Source organism: Sus scrofa, chromosome X (genome assembly GCF_054392235.1).
Source record: "Sus scrofa isolate SSC_HxYL_T2T_F1_AM1 chromosome X, Sscrofa_HxYL_maternal_Yorkshire_Landrace_v2.0, whole genome shotgun sequence".
Taxonomy (NCBI): Eukaryota; Metazoa; Chordata; class Mammalia; order Artiodactyla; family Suidae; genus Sus; species Sus scrofa.
In genome coordinates this window covers 36,215,212-36,227,320 of record NC_139401.1, presented here as the reverse complement: position 1 = coordinate 36,227,320, position 12,109 = coordinate 36,215,212, and the positions used below count along the sequence as shown (strand labels likewise).

At 38.3% G+C, this 12,109-nt stretch overlaps 1 protein-coding gene across 3 annotated transcripts in view; it reads right to left on the bottom strand.

Moving 5' to 3' along the window:
- The window catches only part of PRRG1 (proline rich and Gla domain 1), an 880,589-nt gene that overhangs the window by 628,405 nt on the left and 240,075 nt on the right, over window positions 1–12,109 (bottom strand). The window lies entirely within an intron of this gene.

Here is a 12,109-nt window from a genome sequence, read left to right as displayed (position 1 = left end):
TTAGGGTTAGTAGACCTGAAAACCTGGAAATGAGTAGGATATTGGTAAGCTATACTTAAAATATTACAGTTTCTAAAGAGGTGAGAACAAAATAAACTGTGTTGAAGAGGTGATCTACTGGCTTACTCAATAGGAGACTCCTTCAGAGTGTCAGTGTTGCTAGGTTCGAAATGTCCTAACTATATTTACCTCCTGTCACTAGTGAGGTATCCAGGTCTCAATTGTCCTTTTGAAAGGCTTCCAATGTGATGCAAATTATACATTAAGTAAGAAAAAAAGTTAAGAGAAAGGTCACTTAAGCCTATGGTATTCTCTGTTAGTCCCATATTTTTAAATTACTTGCATTCTGATGCCTTACAGTACTTTACCATTACAGAAGTTGTCTGTGACAAAAGCTAGAGTTAACTTTCAGACGCCACCACTAACAATAAATCTGTTGTTTACACGGATTAAAAAAAGAAAAGATTAGCCAAAAATACCAGTGAAAAATACAGGAAAACATCTGTTCATTCATTCACTGAGCTAACACTGCAAGATATTTTCATGTTCCATACAACTTCCTGGGGACCAGAGAGGAAAAATGGTACATAGCTTCTATTATGAAGGAACTTACAATATTAAGTTGACAGAAGACAAATATGTGAACAAATTATTTGAATTTCACGTCCTTAGTGTAAGTGATATCTATAGGTCCTGGAAAGGGCTGAAGTATCACCAATCATTTGCAAAGAAAAAACAAAAACATTGTCAACACCAACATTTGCGAACGATTTCCTTTTGTTCTATTTTAGAACAGATTCAAGTTTATTTCTGTATCTTTTCTTGGACCTGTTTGCTTTCTAATGTTTCTCTTGAATGGGGCAAATGAGATGTTAGAGCTGGAGGAAGTGTCTGCACAGAATTTTATTCATCCTTTTTTTTGGCTGCAACTGCAACATGTGGAAGGCTCAGACCAGGGACTGAACCCATGTCACAGCAGTAACCAGAGCAACGGTAGTGATGATGCTGGATCCTTAACCCACTGGGCTACCAGGGAACTTCTATTCATCCTTCTTTATCAATATCACTGCTGGAACAAAGTACTTCAAAAGCCTATAGTACTTTAATAGCACTCCATAGCTTATATTTTACTTCCTTTTTAAAATTTTATCTGTAATAAATATTTTATATGGAGAAAAGCAAGCATTACCAAAAAAATAAAATAAAATCTGTGATTATATTTTCTTTAATCCTCTGCAAAATATTTTATTTTGGGGTAAATTTTTCATTAAATTCTAGGCATAGAAAAGGGAAAATATCTACAATGAAAGTGGCTCATGCTGGAAAAAAATCTGAGGCCCACTGATCTACAAGATTCAGCAATGCTATAGAAAGACGGGGCACGTGCCACCTTGAGGAGTTTGGGTTTATTAAAATGAGAACAAAATATTTTAAGGAGGTTACTTCTATACTTGGATCTACACATTATACCAGCCCATCTTCTGACTGTGTAGAATTTGATTTTGTGTTGGTTGAAAACAGCATACAGAATATAAATAGAGATACTTGCAATGTTTCCATCCATGAATGAAAGGGCTTAGTGTTGATGTTGAGCGAAGTGAGGGAGTGGACCGGAAAGGAGGGAACACATACAAGGTATATGATGATGGTAAAATGAATATATTGGTCAGTGATTTGTTCTGCTTGAGATAGCTATCTTTTTGGTCTGGGTTGTAAGATCAGGAGAGACTTGGGGGAACAAGATAATGTTAGAAGTTTAGAAATGGTAGTTTGAGATCCCTCTAGAATTGAAAAAAGTGAAAGGTGTAATTTCCATGAAAAAGTCAGTGTTAAGACATGAAGCTAAAGAGAATGGTATTGGCTGGAGGGAAGCACTTGGGAGTCATTGACTTATGGACAGAGATTTAAAATATGCACTTGCACCCAGACAAGGGGCCTAAGAAAACACCCTAAGTAACTGATCACTTGAATGGCTGGAAAAGAAAAGTAATGTTTGGACTGACCTTGAGAAGGAGGTATTTGAGATGCAAACAAAAACCTAGAAGAAATGAAAGAATGGAAAGATAAGAGCACTGGAAGATGAAAGAGATTGTCAGCAATGGCTGTCAAACAGAGCTGAGAAGACAAGTAAAGACTGAAAAGTGCAATTAGAATCTGCCAATTAGGAATCCAAATCAATTGACTAAGAATCAACTGGGACTCAATTAATGCTCTGGGAGGAAGCAAGATTTCAGTGGGTTGGAAATTTAATGGAAGGTGGTAAAGCTAAGTCATCAGGGCAACCAACACTTGGACTTAGGCCTCTATGAGAGGATGTCCACTAGAATGACACTTTGGGTACCTTCATTAATCTCCTCTGTCACTCATTTTCTAGGATAAATCAACAAATAGTGTGGACCCATCAGATATCTTCCATATTCCAGCTGTTTCTTTTACTGTAGTAGCTCATTTAATTTTATTGAAGCAGTACCACCTTCCTAGCAAGAAAAGTTTGTTTTTTTTTTTTTTTTTTTTTTGGTTCAGGATACATGACTAGGCATGTGCCTCTTCTAGAGTCTCCAAATAAATAAGCTCTTGAGTTTCATTTGAACCAGTCAAAGAAGAACACAATATATTCACATGTTGTAGGCACAGCACTGCACTTGCAGTGGCCCACTCTGGGTAGTTAACATCCATTCTTTTTTTTTTTTTTTTTGTCTTTTTTTGCCATTTCTTGGGCTGCTCCTGCAGAATATGGAGGTTCCCAGGCTGGGGGTCCAATCGGAGCTGTAGCTACCGGCCTACACCAGAGCCACAGCAACATGGGATCCGAGCCGCGTCTGCAACCTACACCACAGCTCACGGCAGTGCCGGATCGTTAACCCACTGAGCAAGGGCAGGGACCGAACCCGCAACCTCATGGTTCCTAGTCGGATTCGTTAACCACTGCGCCACGACGGGAACTCCTTAACATCCATTCTTATCACAGTCAGATCTGAGGGGTTTAACACCCTAATGGTTTCCTTCTATTCCTACAAAGTCTGGTCATGAAATTCTTCTGCAAAGGTGATGGAAATCTCCAATCTCCTGCCATGCTATGTAACTACTTCTTCAACAAATGGTTTCAAGATTGCCGTTACACCATCCAGTCAGTAGAAACTGTGGAGAGTAAACATGAATCACACCCACTTTTAAATGCGATCCAGAAATAAGCATACTACTGCCATTTGCTTTTCATGTGCAAGAACCTGAATAGATTCCAGGAGGCTGGGGGGGTACAGTTCTATCCTAAGAAGAGGGTAGAGGTTTGATGAGTAACTAGTTCGTTTCTACCAATCTACAATTCTGGTCATCGTATATCTATTCTACTATTTCCCAACACACAGAAAACACCCTTCCCCTTTCCAGGAGATACCTCAAGTTCCCTCTAGTTGCTCTATTCAGATGCATGTATTCTAAGCACTTTTTGCCATTCTGAGTGAAATTAATCTTCCCTTTGATAAGCTCATAAATTCTCCCTACACTGCCAAACCCTTTTTACCTTTTAAAGATACAGAGGTTCTTTGTGATTAGTTTGTTTTTGGCCATGCCCATGGCATGCAGAAGTTCCTGGGCCAGAGATGGAACCACATCACAGCAGTAACCAGAGCCACAGCAGATCCTTTGCCTGCAGAGCCACCAGGGAACTCCTAGTTTTCTTTTTTCTTTTCTTTTTCTTTTTTTTTTTAATTGTAATCAATTGTTATGTCCCCAATACATTTTTTTTTCTACTGTACAGCTTGGTGACCCAGTTATACACACATGTGTGCATTCTTTTTTCTCACATGATCATGCTCCATCATAGGTGACTAGACATAGTCCCCAGTGCTACACAGCAGGATCTCATTGCTAATCCATTCCAAAAGCAACAGTCTGCATCTATTAACCCCAAACTTCCAAACCATCCCAGTCCCTCCCGTTCCCCTTGGCAACCACAAGTCTATTCTCCAAGTCCATGATTTTCTTTTCTGTGGAAAGGTTTATTTGTGCCACATATTAGATTCCAGATCTAAGTGATATCATATGACATCAACCTTAAAAATGTTTTCTCAGGTCTAGTTTTCTTTTTTATTCTGATACATCTATTCCTAATTTAGGAACTTCTGTCCTTTCCAATCCAATCTTTTTTTCTCCTGCCTTGAAAGGTGAATCTTTAAATACCCAAGACTCTTGGGTTTTACAAAAATTTTCAGTTGAGAAAGGACCTTTATTGTTGGTGAGTATTATTCATTATAGGTTCATGTATTTCTATTTCCTGCTTAAGTGTTCTGATAACAAACTGAAACTAAATATATTTGAAGCCTGTTGTGCTGGGGACTGTTGTGAGAGTTTTATTGGCAAAGAATATTCCCAAGTGAAAAGAGAAGACAAATATTTCTTTAGTCTCTAATCCCAGGTTCCTTAAGCTTCACTTAATAGTTCCAAGAAATTTCTCAATGACTCCCCAACTTTCCTCTTCTTGACAATTCTGTCATTTTTGCTCTTTACTGCTCTCTTATTTTCCTATATTAATTCCCTTGCTATTATTTTTTTCTTAATCTTGATCTCATATTTGATCCAGGGATACCCATATCTTTTTTTGGAAGGGGCTGTGCCCATGGCCTATGGACGTTCCCAGGCAGGGATTGAACCCATCCCACAGTAGCAACCCGAGCTGATGCAGTGACAAAGCCAGATCCTTAACCTACTGCACCACAAGGGAACTTCAGGAGTCCCATGTCTTGTCCAAATTTCCTAGGAAAGAAGCTAGATGTTGTGGAATATGAAGCTAATATAATTTGGTGTGGGGGACTCCAAGTAAAAGGATATAACATTATAACCAGTCAGAGCCTCAGAAGCAGCCTCAGCAAGTTAAAGGCCCTGAAGACTGAGTTTCATTAGTTTAATGGTAAATCTGCTTATCACAATTAGTCCATCCCAGATTTTTTTCTTCCTTTACTGTTTGTTTGTTTGTTTCTTTCTTTCTCTTTCTCTCTCTCTCTCCCTTCCTCCCTTCCTTCCTTTCTCTCTCTTTCTCTCTCTCTCTCTCTCTCTTTCTTTCTTTCTTTCGGGCCATACCCAGGCCTACGGAGTTGCCCAGGCTAGGGGTCAAAATGGAGCTGCAATCACCGGCCTACACCACAGGCAGAGCAATGCAGGATCCAAGCCACAACTGTTACCTACACCGAAGCTCACAGCAATGCCAGATTCTTAACCCACTGAGTGAAGCTAGGGATTGAACCCACGTCCTCATGGATACTAGTCAGATTTGTTTGTGCTGAGCCACGATGGGAACTCCGACACTGACTTCTTATTATATATTCACTAGAGGCCATATTAACAGAGCTTCTGCTACGTTTATTTAGCATCACATGTTCACTTATTATGAAGCAGCTATTTCTACAAAGAAAGAGCAGCGGACTTGTCAGTAAGTCTCAGAGTTTTAGTTCTTAATGTAAATTTACTGTGAATAAAACTGGAGCTAGACAGGATTCTGAACTAGACAGGCAATGCAACTTTTCCTTTGAAGGAGAGGGAGCTGAAGTTAGACAAGCATAGATGGAGAGAGTTGACATACAGTTTTGTACTACTTATTGTGAAATATACATATATCAGGGAGTTCCCGTCATGGCTCAGTGATAACAAACCAAAGTAGTATCCATGAGGATGAGGGTTCTATCCCTGGCCTTGCTCAGTGGCTTAAGGATCCAGCACTGCCATGAGCTGTAGCGTAGGTCACAGATGCGGCACAGATGTGGCATTGCTGTGGTTGCGGCGTAGGCCAGTGGCTCACATCCCCCATTTCGACCCTTAGCCTCCTCATAGAACTTCCATATGCCATGGGTGCGGCCTAAAAAGACAAAGAAAAGAAAATGTAAATCAAAGGGAAATTTGGAAGCCGTTGACAATAGTGAGTTTAAAAATATATATCAACTTACATTTTTATCGAGCTTCAACTGCCTATTCCTATTGCTAAAGAAACACTGTCAATTTAAAGAAAGACTTGAGGCTTTAGAATTAAATAGATCTCAAAGCAAACCCTGGCTCTGATACTTACAAGCTATGAGATTATAACATCTCTGAGGTACTACTACATCAAGTATGAATGGAAAGGAGAACATCCAGTTTGTTGTTAGGATGTGTTATGATATTTGTGTGTGTGTGTGTTTTATGTAAGTGATACTAAATGAATCACAGCCATCATGTAATTACTATTATGAAGCAATCAATATATGTGTATGTCTGTATATACATGTATATGATGTGCATATATGTTATTAGGTATATAATATATACACATAATTGATATAATAGCCATTAAATGAAAGTTAGATTAAAAGTTTATATTCATGTTTAAGGCAGAACAATAAGCCTGCTATTTATAATCTATTTTCTGAAGATTTTTTCATAAGAATTTTGCCTTATTATCATTGTAGTAATAGCTTCATAGATTAACAACTGTATCTTTCACTTCTTGAATTTCACAGCTTGAAACAGACTGTCACACCTCATCACTTGCCCCCTCTCAAACTGCATGCTGGTAATTGTAATTGAAATTTATGTTCTTATTAAACATTTGTTTCAGGTAAAAAATTCATTAAACTGCCAATTGCATTTCCATTCTCATAAACACTATTCTATGCAAAGTTAGGAAGCATTTTAAATTCTGAATCATAAGGGGAAACTGAGGCTGAGATCAAAAGGTGTTTTAATAGAATTCTATGCAGAGCTCACAGAATTGACAGAAACAATACTGGAAAAGAAACACAGGCATAGGTCGGCAGCTACAGCTCCGATTAGACCCCTAGCCTGGGAACATCCATATGCCAATGGTGCGGCCCTAAAAAGACAAAAGACAAAAAATAAATAAATAAATAAGAAAAAAAAGAAAAGAAACACAAATCTAGGTAACCCTTGCGAAATTAGCTCAAAAACCTGCATTAGAAATCTTTTATCACTAAGAATCTAATCCAGTGTTTTTCACACTTCAGGTAAAGGCTTATAGTGAGATAGGAAGTCAATGCATGAGTCCTGACCAGAATTTTAAAATGGAATGGAACAGGAATCCCCTTCATGGCTCAGCAGTTAACGATCCCCACTAGGATCCTTGAGAATGTGGGTTCGATCACTGGCCTCACTCGGTGGGTTGGGGATCTGGCATTGCCATGAGCTGTGATGTAGGTTGCAGATGTGGCTTAGATCCCTCCTTGCTGTGGCTGTGGCCAGCAGCTACAGCTCCAATTAGACCTCTAGCCTGGGAACTTGCATATGCCTCAGGTGTCGCCCTAAAAAGCAAAAAAAAAAAAAAAAAATTAAAATTCAGAAATAAAATGGAATGGAATAGAATACAACAGAAAGAATAGAAACAGGGATGGTACATCACATGGATAGTTCTAATAAATAGTCCTTCAATATAACAAGAGTATCAAATTAGAAAAACCTATATCATGGTCTTGTTCTCTAATATTTTCCAAAATTCATTTAATTCCACTGCAATAAACAATTAGCCCTGGATATAGACCAAAATTACATTAAGAGGGACTGAATATGGGGCACCTGAATCAACATTACCTACTTAGGCCTGGCATGAAACACACATACTCTTGGTATGTTCTGCTATTGGAAGCTTAAAAATTTCAGCATGTATGTCCAGCTGGGAAAATAAAAAATGCTCTCTCTTCTCAATCTCTCTCTTATTCCTTTTTTCTTATGCATAAATATGTGGAAAACTCAAATACTTGGAAAGCTCAGCTTGTTTTGATAAAGGCATTAACCAGGAATAAATAGCTTTCTTCTTCAGTCATTTAATCCTTGTATTAGCACAGACTGCTTGGCGAAAAGCTAAGCTGATGTGGGTCAGGGTGAGGTCAACGTGAAGCTTTGCTGTCTATGCTTACTAAGGCACGTCCTGTCCAAGCCACCTAAAAACCCACCAAGGTGAAAAAACCACATGACTTAAGAAAACATTGAAACCTGATGACTCTTGCCCAGACTGTGTCAGAATCATAGATCTTTTCTTCCCCAAATATCAATGCAAGGCTTCCAGCTAATGGTCCAAGATGCTATGGTATTAGGGTGCCCATGAATACCACTCTTATTCCTTTCACCCAAGTTAGAAACTAGTTTAGTGGCAGGAATCTGACAGAGAAAAAAAAATCAAAGTAATACTTTCATTATTGATAAGGATGAAAGAAAGATTCAACTCCTAACATCAGAAAAATACACAAGGTATAAATAACTTTAACAAATGGTACATAAGTAGTGAATGGTCAAAATTACCAAACATTTTTAAGGTTCTAAGAAGAGTTTAATAACTTGAATTATATATCATAGTCTAGAATAAGATGACATCATATTATAAAGATATCAGCTATTCCTAAATTAATCTATAATTTTAAGACAGTTTCAGTAAAAATCCTACTACTTTCCCTTTTCCATGAAACCTATGAATATCATTCTAAACTTATTTGAAAAAGTAAGTGACTAATATTAACAAAGACAACTTTAGGGAAAAAAGAATGACAGAAACTTATTCTTTCATTTATCACAATATATCACAAAAATTCATCGTGGTTAAGAAAGTAAGGTTTTGGAGTTCCCATTGTGGCTAAGTGGGTTAAGAACCGAACTAGTATCCATGACGACGTGGGTTTGATCCCTGGTCTTGTTCAGTGGGTTATGGATCCCACATTGCCATAGGTTGCAGCATAGGTTGCAGATATGGTTCAGATCTGGTATTGCTGCGGCTGTGGTGTAGGTCGGCAGCTGTAGCTCCAGTTCAACCTCTAGCCTGGTAACTTCCATATGCCACGGAAGGTATGGCCCTAAAAAGAAAAAAAAGTTAAAATCAAAAAAGAATATAAAGTTTTGGCAAGGGTATAGGAAAGCAGACAACAAAGAATACAGAGTACAGAAAGATACACAGAAAAAAAAAAGGATCTGTACATGTGACAGAGAATCATTAATCATGAAACATGAGTTATTTATCTACATGAAATTAATTATACAAATGAAGTAGTGCAATTAAACCAGAATCATTACACCTTACTCTTAAAGCAGTTACAAGTGGATTAAAACATAAAACAAATAAAAAATGCTGGAGAGGGTGTGGAGAAAAGGGAGCCCTCCTACACAATTGGTGGGAAGGTAAATTGGTACAACCACTATGGAAACCAGTAAGGAGGTTCTTCAGAAAACTAAATGTAGAACTACCTTATGATCCATGAATAATATTCCTGGGCATATATCTAGACAAAACTACAAGTCAAAAAGATACATGCACCCCTATGTTTATAGCAGCACTATTCACAATAGTCAAAATATGGAAACAACCTAAATGTCCATTGACAGAGGAATGGATGAAGAAGATGTGATATATATATCTATAGATATATATATACACACACACAATAGAATATTACTTAGCCATCAAAAAGAATGAAATAATGTCATTTGCCACAACATGGATGCAACTAGAGATTATCATATGAAGCAGGTTAGAAAGAGAAAAACAAATACCATATGATATCACTTATATGTGGAGTCTAAAATACATCACAAATGAATCTATCTACAAAACAGAAACAGACTCACAGATATAGAAAACAGATTTGTGGTTGCCAAGGTGGAGGGGATTGGGGAAGGGATGGAGAGGGAGGTTGGGGTTGGCAGAACTAAGCTATTATATACAGAATGGATAAATAACAAGGTCCTATTGTATAGCACAGGGAACTGTATTCAATATTCTGTAATAACCTATATGGGAAGAGAATCTGAAAAAGAATGGATATATGTATAACTGAATCACTTTGCTGCACACCGGAAACTGATGCAACAATGTAAATCAAATATACTCCAATATAAAATAACAAAGTTAGGTGTTCCTGCTTTGGTACAATAGGATTGGTGGAATCTCTAGAGCACTGGGATGCAGGCTTGATCCCTGGCCTGGCACAGTGGGTTAAGGATCTGGCATTGCTGCAGCTGGATCACAACTGTGGCTCAGATTTTCTCCCCAGCCCAGGAACTCCATGTACTGTGGACTGGCCAAAAAAGAAAAAAATATATACATACATACATAAATTAGATTAAATTGGGAAAAAAAATAATGTAAAAAACTGAATGTTTAAAAAAATCTAAATTACTGGACATATATTTCAGACTTTTAGTTACGGAAGGATTTTTTTCTTGTCTACTTTTTGCCTTTTCTAGGGCCGTTCCTGTGGCATATGGAGGTTCCCAGGCTAGGGGTCTAAATCAGAGCTACAGCTGTTGTCCTACACCACAGCCACAGCAACACAGGGATCCGAGCCATGTCTGCGACCTACACCACAGCTCACAGCAACGCTGGATCCTTAACCCACTGAGTGAGGCCAGGAATCAAACCTGCAACCTCATGGTTCCTAGTCGGATTCGTTAACCACTGAGCCATGACAGGAACTCCAGGGAAGGATTCCTTTTTTTTTTTTTTTTTATTTTCCCACTGTACAGCAAGGGGATCAAGTTATCCTTACATGTATACATTTTTTTTCCCCACCCTTTGTTCTGTTGCAACATGAGTATCCAGACATAGTTCTCAATGCTACTCAGCAGGATCTCCTTGTAAATCTATTCTAAGTTGTGTCTGATAAGCCCAAGCTCCCAATCCCTCCCACTCCCTACCTCTCCCCCCGCCCCCAGGACAGCCACAAGTCTGTTTTCCAAGTCCATGATTTTCTTTTCTGAGGAGATGCTCATTTGTGCTGGATATTAGATTCCAGTTATAAGTGATATCATATGGTATTTGTCTTTGTCTTTCTGGTTCGTTTCACTCAGTATGAGATTCTCTAGTTCCATCCATGTTGCTGTAAATGGCATTATGTCATTCTTTTTTATGGCTGAGTAGTATTCCATGGTGTATATATACCACATCTTCCGAATCCAATCATCTGTTGATGGACATTTGGATTGTTTCCATGTCCTGGCTATTGTGAATAGAGCTGCAATGAACATACAAGTGCATGTGTCTCTTTTAAGTAGAGTTTTGTCTGGATATATGCCCAAGAGTGGGATTGTGGGGTCATATGGAAGTTCTATGGATAAATTTCTAAGGTATCTCCAAACTGTTCTCCATAGTGGCTGTACCAGTTGACATTCCCACCAACAGTGCAGGAGAGTTCCCTTTTCTCCACAACGCCTCCAACATTTATTATTTGTGGACTTATTCATGATGGCCATTCTGACTGGTGTGAGGTGGTATCTCATGGTAGTTTTGATTTGCATTTCTCTCATAATCAGGGATGTTGAGCATTTTCTCATGTGTTTGCTGGCCATCTGTATATCTTCCTTGGAGAATGGTCTATTCAGCTCCTTTGCCCATTTTTCCATTGATTGATTGGCCTTTTTGCTGTTGAGGTGTATAAGCTATTTATATATTCTAGAGATTAAGCCCTTGTCAGTTGCATCATTTGAAACTATTTTCTCCCATTCTGTAAGTTGTCTTTTTGTTTTCTTTTTGGTTTCCTTTGCTGTGCAAAAGCCTGTCAGTTTGATTAGGTCCCATGGATTTATTTTTGCTCTTATTTCTATTGCTTTGGGAGACTGACCTGAGAAAATATTCATGAGGTTGATGTCAGAGAGTGTTTTGCCTATGTTCTCTTCTAGGAGTTTGATGGTGTCCTGTCGTATATTTAAGTCTTTCAGCCATTTTGACTTTATTTTTGTGCATGGTGTGAGAGTGTGTTCTAGTTTCATTGCTTTGCATGCAGCTGTCCAGGTTTCCCAGCTGGAAGGATGAAAATACAACCTAAGCTAATGAGAAGCTTAAAATTGTTCTGAATTCCAGAGTTTGTTCCTTATAGGTAAAAGGTTAGGTTTTTTGCTGTTTTAAAATATGCGGAAGTAAAATAGGCCCTGAGTACGTGTCTCTAGGCATGAAACTTCTTGAAACTATTTGAGATAACAAGAAAAGGGAGTTTCTAACTGCTTGTTTAGCTTCTGTAAAACTGCTTGCAAAAGATAGAAGGAGAGGAGGTTAATCTCTAAAACAACCTCAAATTGGTTGCGCCATAAAGATGTTGAAATGTTGATACACATATCTTGGTGACAACATGTCTCCCCCACCCCGAAACAT